Here is a 12,234-nt window from a genome sequence, read left to right on the forward strand (position 1 = left end):
GTGTGTGTTCTCATGGACAGCTCTCCTGTTTCCTCCACTTGAAAAAAATATGTATGTAGACTATACATTATAATGAGAACATAATTCTCATCATTATATAAAAGTCATAATTAGATTAGATTAGATAGAACTTTATTGATTAATTTGGGAGGGTTCCCTCAGGGAAATTAAAATTCCAGTACCATCATTACAGGATAAACAGAGAACAGAATAGAAAAAAGAGAGAACTTAAAATAAATTAACTATTTACATATACAAATATATTAAAAACGGGTGGCACGGTGGTGTAGTGGTTAGCGCTGTCGCCTCACAGCAGGAGGGTCCGGGTTCGAGCCCCGTGGCCGGCGAGGGCCTTTCTGTGCAGAGTTTGCATGTTCTCCCCGTGGGTTTCCTCCGGGTGCTCCGGTTTCCCCCAAGGACATGCAGGTTAGGTTAACTGGTGACTCTAAATTGACCGTGAGTGTGAATGGTTGTCTGTGTCAGCCCTGTGATGACCTGGCGACTTGTCCAGGGTGTACCCCGCCTTTCGCCCGTGGTCAGCTGGGATAGGCTCCAGCTTGCCTGCGACCCTGTAGAACAGGATAAAGCGGCTAGAGATAATGAGAGAGAAGTATTTACATATACAAATTTTTTTTAAAGATTTTTTTTGGGCTTTTTGCACCTTTCTTGGACAGGACAGTGTAGAGACAGGGGGTGAGGGAGACGGGGAGGGATCGGGGGATGACCTCGGGCAGGAATCGAACCCGGGTCCCCGGATTTATGGTATGGCGCCTTATCCACATGAGCCACGACGCCCCCACAAATAAATAAATAAATATATATATATATATATATATATTTTTTTATATATATATTTTGTGGTGGCATGGTGTAGTGGTTAGCGCTGTCGCCTCACAGCAAGAAGGTCCTGGGTTCGAGCCCCGGGGCCGGCGAGGGCCTTTCTGTGCGGAGTTTGCATGTTCTCCCTGTGTCCGCGTGGGTTTCCTCCGGGTGCTCCGGTTTCCCCCACAGTCCAAAGACATGCAGGTTAGGTTAACTGGTGACTCTAAATTGACCATAGGTGTGAATGGTTGTCTGTGTCTATGTGTCAGCCCTGTGATGACCTGGCGACTTGTCCAGGGTGTACCCCGCCTTTCGCCCGCTAGGATAGGCTCCAGCTTGCCTGCGACCCTGTAGAACAGGATAAAGCGGCTACTGATAATGAGCTGACACACCGCCTAGTGGCCAGTGTTAGTAATTATCAGTCATACACACCGCCTAGTGGTCAGTGCTAGCCAGTAAAGAAATAAAACAAAAAAGAGACTGGCTATGATATAAGAACGGGCCACTAGGCGGTGTGTATGACTGGTAATTACTAACTCTGGCCACTAGGCGGTGTGTATGACTGGTAATTACTAACTCTGGCCACTAGGCGGTGTGTATGACTGGTAATTACTAACGCTGGCCACTAGGCGGTGTGTATGACTGGTAATTACTAACACGGGCCACTAGGCGGTGTGTATGACTGTTAATTACTAACGCTGGCCACTAGGCGGTGTGTATGACTGGTAATTACTAACACGGGCCACTAGGCGGTGTGTATGACTGGTAATTACTAACACGGGCCACTAGGCGGTGTGTATGACTGGTAATTACTAACTCTGGCCACTAGGCGGTGTGTATGACTGGTAATTACTAACGCCTGCCACTAGGCGGTGTGTATGACTGGTAATTACTAACACGGGCCACTAGGCGGTGTGTATGACTGGTAATTACTAACGCTGGCCACTAGGCGGTGTGTATGACTGGTAATTACTAACGCTGGCCACTAGGCGGTGTGTATGACTGGTAATTACTAACGCTGGCCACTAGGCGGTGTGTATGACTGGTAATTACTAACACGGGCCACTAGGCGGTGTGTATGACTGGTAATTACTAACGCTGGCCACTAGGCGGTGTGTATGACTGGTAATTACTAACACGGGCCACTAGGCGGTGCGTATGACTGGTAATTACTAACACGGGCCACTAGGCGGTGTGTATGACTGGTAATTACTAACGCTGGCCACTAGGCGGTGTGTATGACTGGTAATTACTAACGCTGGCCACTAGGCGGTGTGTATGACTGGTAATTACTAACACGGGCCACTAGGCGGTGTGTATGACTGGTAATTACTAACGCTGGCCACTAGGCGGTGTGTATGACTGGTAATTACTAACGCTGGCCACTAGGCGGTGTGTATGACCGATGGTACACGTACAAGCCACAAAAAATTGACTCGATGGGTTTACCGTTTTTTCTTAGGTATGGTGCTCCGCTAATAATATAAAATACACGCGTACAAAAAAGCTATTTTATATTTCACCAGAAGATCGCAGTAGACCTGTGGGCGCACTCTCGCCGCGTGACCCTTGTGTGAACCTTTGCAGCCCATTTCTAAAATGGTGACTGTAACTAAAAAAAAAAAAGGAAAGTTGACAGCGAGGGCCGCCGCTTCCAGGACAAGTGGAAATTGGAGTATTTTTTCACTGAAATACGAAACAACTGTGTCTGCGTAGTTTGCCAAGAGACTGAACACTAACTCAACATGGCGCAACATACTGTGCCTGTGCGGGAAGACATTCTCGGTTATGAACCTTAACAAGAACCGCGTGAGGACAAGACCAAGCGACTCTCACCTGCGTGACATCTTGCGCATCAAAAGCGCTGTCTCTGAGCCAGACCTGGCCTATTTACTGCAGTCGACATCTCAGTATCACCCTTCACATTAGTGCAGGCAAGGAACAGGATAAAGTGGCTAGAGATGATGAGATGAGATGAGATGAGATGAGATGAGGTTCTAAAATCTCAGTGAATTTATTTTTTTTTTGTGATGATCAAAACCACAGTTTTGAATATGCACTGAGTCTTTTCAATCTGTATATCATTTGTTCTTTCGTTTTTCAATTGACAATTAAACCGGGTCTCGTAAACCTGACATTAAATATTAAATCCAAATTCGGAACGGTGTCACGGTCTGAATTTACCACAGTATAAATTTACCAACTTGGTATAACTGGGCCTAGTCTGAATTTACCAGCCTAATATGAGATTTATGTTCATGCTTGAATTATTTACACTTTATCTTGATGAATATTGATTTGAGTAAGACTCCTCATGATTATAATTTAGTTATTCTCTCAAATTTACCAACTTGGTATAATTAGACTGCTGTCATTGGGCCTAGTCAGAATTTACCAGCCCAATATGATAGGAGATTTATGATCATACTTGATCCACAAATAAATTTTCACTTTATCTTGATGAATATTGATTTGTTTGAGTGAGACTCATCATGATTATAATATATTCTGTCAGGTATAATTAGATTGCTATCATTGGACCTAGTCAGGATTTACCAGCCCAATATGATAGATTTACGTTCATACTTGATCCACAAATAAATTATTTTCACTTTATCTTGATGAATGAATGAATGACCCGTGTTTTAGTTCCAGTTTATGCACTAAGTAGGCTGATCAGGACCAGCCAGGAATGATCAACTTTATCTTCATGAATATTGATTTGTTTAAGTATATATGAAAGAACGAAGTCAGAATGTAAAGTGTTGAACAACTTTATTAACTTCATTTACACATATACTAATAAAATTCAATCCAAACCATTCTTGTCTACTGATAATCAAATCTCACAATTGTAGTCACAATTCGCGTTTTATTAGTCCATAAATGTGTTGAAATGCTCGGTACAAAATCGCAGCAAGAAATGGTAAATTTAGACTTCCCGGAAGTTGACCGGGGGAAAAAAAAAAAAGTCGGTCTGCGCATGCGCATGGTAAATTTATACCAGCGCACGATCAGACCGTGACAGCGGCAGCACGGTTTTCCATTACGTGTTTTTGATCCGAGTCTAAAATTGAAATAATGAAAAACACGGCCTTTTTCGTTTTTGATATCCGATTCAAAATCAAATAACATATTTTTGATTTTTGATTGTCAATTGAAAAACAAAAGAACGAGTGATGCACGGATTCATGTGGCCCTCAGTGTTTTGTACTTCTGAACAAAATAACTGTTAGTGTTAGTGTCAGACTTTTTCTTCATTTTATGTAGTCTTCAAATATGAAAGGCAAAGTGATTTTGGTAAAAACATGTTTATATTTATTTGTGTTCTATGTGAAGAAATAAAGTATGCCATTTGCAATAAAAATTTCATTAAATAGATCATTTGCATTTAATGTTAGTGGTTCACAGAATGTCAGGCTGAATGGTCAGCCCCCACACATTTTCACCTCACCAAATCTGGTCATCTTTGCAAAAAGTTTGGACACCCATGGCTTACTATCTCATAATAATGAGATTTTGAGAAAATGGAAGTCATTGTTCTGAGAACTTAAAGTGCATATCACGGGTAAATTCAGGAGCAAGAGCAATGTAATTCTCCTATTTTATATTAAACTTTGGTTAAATATCTGTCACATTTTGCATTTTGTGCAATTTTTTTTTACCTTGCGCAATACCAGAAAAATTCAGTTGAAATTGAGCCATTTGAGACAAATTGGTCCGCCTCTGAAAAACTTGCCATTTGGATTTCCTGGGAAACACTGATTTTCGTGACGTCACATACGGGACGCCTCCCTCTGAATCCTATGTCAGCGCTGGTTTGTTTATGAGAAAACAACCTGGTGGTTTTCTTCAAATTTCTTCAACGTTATCACATAATTATTAAAATGGTTAACAGATGTATCATAGGAGGGTGTAGCAACATTACATTCTTCATCCAAAGGTGAAGTAACATTGCGCTCAGGTGACAATTCCATATTTCAATGCAAAATCGCTAGCTGCTAAACTTGGTCTACACAGGCTGTGCACTGAAACCGTGCAAGCTCTTGCAGCCTGCTGGCGCTTCCGCAGGTAACGTCACGAATCTGGCTCCAGACTCCCTTGGGATTTTTCCAGATGTGTTTTATTTTATTTTTTTCTGCTGTAGACAGATGGCCTTGTGCAAAATTACCCTTCTGGATGAGTGTGTAAAGGGACATTCTTTCATATATATATATATATATAAATTTTGGTCCACGATATGCACTTTAAAGGCAGGGCGTACTGGGGGAGGTCCTGGGGTGCCCATGACCCCCCGTCAGACCATACATTTTTTTTCAATAGCCGCATAAGAATATTAGAAAAGCGCTCACTGCAATTTTTCTAACTTTTTTTTTTTTTAACTGGATTGTCACCTCAGCCTCATTAGGGTTTCTGTAACCTTGTATGGACTTCCTGTGGTTTGGGCGTGAAAACCCAGTTCTGCGCAAGTGCAACACAGTCCCACTAGAAAGCATGGTCAAGCTGCCAGTGTAGCTGCAGTCTTTTTAGTCACGAATTAAGAGTATTTCCTCATGTTAATAATTCGCCATGTCAAAGCAAGCGTAACTTTTCTCCTTTTGACGTGAAGAGAGGTAAGCAATTTATTATATATTTTTTCCATCAAAGTTACGTTTTGTGGCTTCGAAGCTAAGTTTTAGTGTGCCGTTTCTAGAACACAACATCAAAAAAACGTGGAAGAAACAACTATAATGGAAGAGCCGGTTTCTAAGCTACCTAAAACTAGCAATGGTAATTATTTTTTGTTACATAATTTACTCAGGTTGCCAGTCAGTGTGTGGACCCCCCCTTGAAAAATCCTAGCTACGCCCCTGTAAAGGGGACATGTTATGAAAAACTTACTTTTTCACTGCTTGTGCACCTACGTTTGGGTATCTGGAGTGTCTACCAACCGACCGACTGTAAAATAAGAACCCAGTCAGTTTATTTTGTGCTGCCTATTTCAGAAAAAATGTGCTTCAAAAAGTTGTTCAGATTTAGCTCCTCTTTCTATGTCACAAGGAGCTCATTAGAATTATGCCGCTCCCTTATCTGAGTATCTCCACTCATGGCTTGAGAACTGCCTTTGCAAATGAATATTTATGAGGAAAGTGATACCAAATTGGCCGACAGAAGAGAGGGTGGGGTGAGCAGGGGCTCATTATCATTTAAAGGACCAGGCACTCAAATCAGGAATCAGGCATTTTGAACCTGGCTGATTAAACAGGGTGATATTTATCCTTGTGGTATTTTGACCAAAGCATGTCATAGAAATGTCATTAAGATCGCAGAACTCTGTGTCAACTTGTGGAATCACCTTTCTCTCTCTCTCTCTCTCTCTCTCTCTCTCTATTTGCGAATGCACTTTTCTATGACACTTTGTTTTTTCCAAAAAGCTGGCTCGGCTGAAGGACACAAACATATAATATATATTGAGGTTGTTACTTCTTTGAAACATGAATTATTTAACAGAAGTGATTACATGTTGCATTGATGTTCAGCAATTTTGCTTGTGTTTAAAGAGTGGTATAAATGTGCACAGCTAACAAAAGCACCTCAACACTCAGTTCACCTGCCACTGTTTTTAAATCAACGCTGATATTTTGGGGATATTCATATTTCCAACATGTAGATACATCACCCTAGACGCCGACGCTCTGTTACGACACATCACGCCTCTGGTTGCGAAACTCCAGCTCACAATGTAAAAACACACACTGGTGCAGCTTCATGCTGGCTTTATTTGGTTCAGTGTAAATTGCTAAAGCTGGAATATTGAGGTGTCTTCTTTATGCCAATATTACGGAATGTCTGCGTAAACAGGGCTTTTCGGTACTGATGTAATGGAGAACCTGAAGCTCCAGGGCCTGCTTTGAAAATTACAAAGCAGTGCTCCCGAAAGCAGTGATTTGAAGCTTGTATTGAAGTGCCAAAGTCACATGATCGAGTGACAACTGAAGCTTTGCTCTGTACACACCCATGTGACTGTGTCATCAGTGGTTACAAAGCGGTTAAAACTGTTCCAAACCACTATATGGCATTTCCGCACATATAGTTTTCAGTGCTTTAGTTTTATGAAAGTTTTACTGTTGAAGTTCAGCGCTACCTCAGTGACCCCCAGACCTGAACATCCACTGCAATACTGAACATCACAAAAATGTTTATCTCAGTCATTACCAATTAGCACTGCAGTTTTTATGCATTCCTGTGTTCCATGTGAATGCATTTTATTCAAAGGCAGTGGAGACTGTTAATAGGAAAAGGAACAGATTGAGTTCCGAGACTGTTGAACAAATACTTTTCTTAAATAGAAATCTTTAAACTCCCCCTGTCCTACTGTCACACAAGCATGTTTATTCATCAGTCACATCTACAAAATATATTCTGTTTTTACATATGTTAAAGTACACAGTTAGTAATTAACATTACACACTTTCTACAGAAATAAGTCATATATACAGTATGTATTATGTGAACAGTAACAAAAACATACAATGGTGCTTGAAAGTTTGTGAACCCTTTAGAATTTTCTATATTTCTGCATAAATATGACCTAAAACATCATCAGATTTTCACACAAGTCCTAAAAGTAGATAAAGAGAACCCAGTTAAACAAATGAGACAAAAATATTATACTTGGTCATTTATTTATTGAGAAATGATCCAATATTACATATCTGTGAGTGGCAAAAGTATGTGAACCTCTAGGATTAGCAGTTAATTTGAAGGTGAAATTAGAGTCAGGTGTTTTCAATCAATGGGATGACAATCAGGTGTGAGTGAGCACCCTGTTTTATTTAAAGAACAGGGATCTATCAAAGTCTGATCTTCACAACACATGTTTGTGGAAGTGTATCTGGCATGAACCAAGGAGATTTCTGAGGACCTCAGAAAAAGCGTTGTTGATGTTCATCAGGCTGGAAAAGGTTACAAAACCATCTCTAAAGAGTTTGGACTCCACCAATCCACAGTCAGACAGATTGTGTACAAATGGAGGAAATTCAAGACCATTGTTACCCTCCCTAGGAGTGGTCGACCAACAAACATCACTCCAAGAGCAAGGCATTTAATAGTCAGCCAGGTCACAAAGGACCCCAGGGTAACTTCTAAGCAACTGAAGGCCTCTCTCACATTGGCTAATGTTGATGTTCATGAGTCCACCATCAGGAGAACACTGAACAACAATGGTGTGCATGGCAGGATTGCAAGGAGAAAGCCACTGCTCTCCAAAAAGAACATTGCTGCTCGTCTGCAGTTTGCTAAAGATCACATGGACAAGCCAGAAGGCTATTGGAAAAATGTTTTGTGGATGGATGAGACCAAAATAGAACTTTTTGGTTTAAATGAGAAGCGTTATGTTTGGAGAAAGGAAAACACTGCATTCTAGCATAAGAACCTTATCCCATCTGTGAAACATGGTGGTGATAGTATCATGGTTTAGGCCTGTTTTGCTGTATGGGCCAGGATGGCTTGCCATCGTTGATGGAACAATGAATTCTGAATTATACCAGCAAATTCTAAAGGACATCTGTCCATGAACTGAATCTCAAGAGAAGGTGGGTCATGCAGCAAGACAACGACCCTGAGCACACAAGTTGTTCTACCAAAGAATGGTTAAAGAAGAATAAAGTTAATGTTTTGGAATGGCCAAGTCAAAGTCCTGACCTTAATCCAATTGAAATGTTGTGGAAGGACCTGAAGCAAGCAGTTCATGTGAGGAAACCCACCAACATCCCAGAGTTGAAGCTGTTCTGTACGGAGGAATGGGCTAAAATTCTTCCAAGCCGGTGTGCAGGACTGATCAACAGTTACCGGAAATGTTTAGTTGCAGTTATTGCTGCACAAGGGGGTCACACCAGATACTGAAAGCAAAGGTTCACATATTTTTGCCACACAGATATGTAATATTGGATCATTTTCCTCAATAAGTAAATGATCAAGTATAATATTTTTGTCTGATTTGTTTAACTGGGTTATCTTTATCTACTTTTAGGACTTGTGTGAAAATCTGATGATGTTTTAGGTCATATTTATGCAGAAATATAGAAAATTCTAAAGGGTTCACAAACTTTCAAGCACCACTGTATCTATTGGCCTCTGCTATTATTATTATTATTATTATTATTATTTTGACCATTAGGTGTCGCTAGTGTGCACTGTGTTAAACAAAGCTTCGAGTCATGAATCTTTTTCGACTCATTTGGATTCGAAGCTTCACTGATTCGGAAAGATTCACTGCCCCCATCACCAGATTCAGTACTAAAATAAATTAAGGGAGGACAGACATGGGGGGTTTCCTGACTTATTTGCTATAGTTCAATCTCTTAAGACAACATTTCCAAGATATTGCAACATTTGAGAATCATTTTAATTTACATTTTCTTTTAAACTTATTTGTCATCTGATAATTTCAGGGTGATCCCATTCTTCTTTAAGTCTGGTTTCTGACAAACTCGTACAACACGAATCTTTCTTTGAAATAAAACAGATAGCTACGTGTTATTTTTGCGACCAAACAGTTGGGTCAAAGTTTAGCATCGTAAAGTGCTGAGTGTGTGTGGCTCTATTACTCAACTGGTACTGTACTCAAATAACTACTGGATTCCTTGTCGAAGGGCACTGAATACTTTTTTTTTAATATAATACTTTATTGCAAGAGTACAAATGCACAAAACCAATATGGCCACATCATCATGTTATCATGGGCGGCACGGTGGTGTAGTGGTTAGCGCTGTCGCCTCACAGCAAGAAGGTCCGGGTTCAAGCCCAGCGGCCGGCAAGGGCCTTTCTGTGCGGAGTTTGCATGTTGTCCGTGTGGGTTTCCTCCGGGTGCTCCGGTTTCCCCCACAGTCCAAAGACATGCAGGTTAGGTTAACTGGTGACTCTAAATTGACCGTAGGTGTGAATGGTTGTCTGTGTCTATGTGTCAGCCCTGTGATGACCCAGCGACTTGTCCAGGGTGTACCCTGCCTTTCGCCTGTAGTCAGCTGGGATAGGCTCCAGCTTGCCTGCGACCCTGTAGAAGGATAAAGCGGCTAGAGATAATGAGATGAGATGATGTAGGAAGTGCTGTAGTTAAAGATGTACATGGATAGAAAGGAAAAAACAAGCAAGATTAATAATAATAATAATAATAATAATAAGATTAAAATGCATACATACAAGGGAAAGAGTTTTATCTCAGTTATCTAATTCAGTTGGAACATGTTTTAGAATATCCAATCTTTTTGATTTTGCTCCTTTTTACAAATTTTAAGGATCTTAAGTATAAATTAAATTAAATCAAGAAACAAATTTGGGGGATGATTTCAGGATTTTATTCTTGTGTATAATATCTATCTATCTATACAGCACCCTCCACAATTATCGGCACCCCTGGTTAAGATGTGTTAAAAGCCTTAAAATAAATTCAATTTTTATTGCAGAAGCATAATCTCACACTGAAAATTGTAGAAAAATGTAAACCTTAACTCAAGTGAATTAAAAAATAAAAATAAAAATCCCTGACTAAGAAATAATTATTTTTCATAAAATCACCTGTTCCACAATTATTGGCACTCATAATTCCTTGAAAATAAATGTAATTGAAGCATTTCTGTCATTTCTACTGTAGTTTATAAAGTTGATCAGAGTATCTAGGAACCTTTAATTAGTAATTCATCACATCCTGTTTCCCTGGGGTATAAATATGATGTGGCACAGAGGCCTATTTCTCTTATCCACTCTTCAACATGGGAAAGACAAGAGAACACACCATTCAAGTAAGGCAGATGTGTGTCGACCTTCATAAGTCAGGCAATGGCTACAAGAAAATAAGCACTTGCCTACACCTGCCCGTATCTACAGTCAGAGGAATCATCAAGAAGTTTAAAACAACTGGAACAGTGGCAAACAAGCCTGGACGAGGATGCAAGTTTATCTTGCCACCACGCACAGTGAGGAGGATGGTAAGAGAAGTAAAAAGTTCTCCAAAGCTCACTGTTAGAGAATTGCATCAAAGAGTAGCATCTTGGGGTCACAAAGTCTCCATAACAACCATCAGGCGCTATCTACATGCCAACAAGCTGTTTGGGAGGCATGCACGGAAAAAGCCTTTTCTCACTTACAAGCATAAACGTAAATGTCTGGAGTTTGCTAAGCGGTACTGGGACTTCAACCGGGACCATGTGCTTTGGTCAGATGAGACCAAGATAGAGCTTTTTGGCAACAAATGCTCTGATACATCACAAAAGATGAGTATGCGGAAAAATACCTCATGCCTACTGTGAAGTATGGGGGAGGATCGGTGATACTGTGGGCCTGTTTCTCTTCCAAAGGCCTCGGGAACCTTGTTAGGGTGCATGGCATCATGAACTCTTTGAAATACCAGGACATTTTAAATCAAAATCTGGTGGCATCTGCCCGAAAGCTGAAGATGGGTCATCACTGGGTCTTTCAGCAAGATAATGACCCTAAACATGTGGCCAAATCGACACAAAAATAGTTCACCAGACACAAAATCAAGCTCCTCCCATGGCCATCTCAGTCCCCAGACCTCAACCCAATTGAAAACCTGTGGGGTGAGCTGAAGTGGAGAGTGCATAGGAGAGGACACAGGACTCTGGATGATTTACAGAGATTGTGCAAAGAGGAATGGTCGAATATCCCTCTCTCTGTATTCTCCCATCTTGTGAAATGTTATACGAGAATATTAAGTGCTGTCTTGTTGGCAAAAGGGAGTTGTACAAAGTATTAACATCAGGGGTGCCAATAATTGTGGCACATATGATTTCATGTAAAAGAATTATTTCTTAATGTGGGATTTTTTTCCCACTGAATAAATGTGCTTGAATTAAAGGTTGGATTTTTCTTTTTTTTTTTTTGCATTGTTGTCCTATATTATAAAAAAAAAAAAGAATTTATTAGAAGCCTAAGAACATATCTTAATGAGGGGTGCCAATAGCCAATAATTGTGGAGGGCGCTGTATCTCTCTCTCTCTCTATATATATATATATATATATATATATATATGGGCGGCACGGTGGTGTAGTGGTTAGCGCTGTCGCCTCACAGCAAGAAGGTCCTGGGTTCGAGCCCCGGGGCCGGCGAGGGCCTTTCTGTGTGGAGTTTGCATGTTCTCCCCGTGTCCGCGTGGGTTTCCTCCGGGTGCTCCGGTTTCCCCCACAGTCCAAAGACATGCAGGTTAGGTTAACTGGTGACTCTAAATTGACCGTAGGTGTGAATGAGAGTGTGAATGGTTGTCTGTGTCTATGTGTCAGCCCTGTGATGACCTGGCGACTTGTCCAGGGTGTACCCCGCCTTTCGCCCGTAGTCAGCTGGGATAGGCTCCAGCTTGCCTGCGACCCTGTAGAAGGATAAAGCGGCTAGAGATAATGAATGAATGAATGAATGAA

Source organism: Neoarius graeffei, chromosome 5 (genome assembly GCF_027579695.1).
Source record: "Neoarius graeffei isolate fNeoGra1 chromosome 5, fNeoGra1.pri, whole genome shotgun sequence".
Taxonomy (NCBI): Eukaryota; Metazoa; Chordata; class Actinopteri; order Siluriformes; family Ariidae; genus Neoarius; species Neoarius graeffei.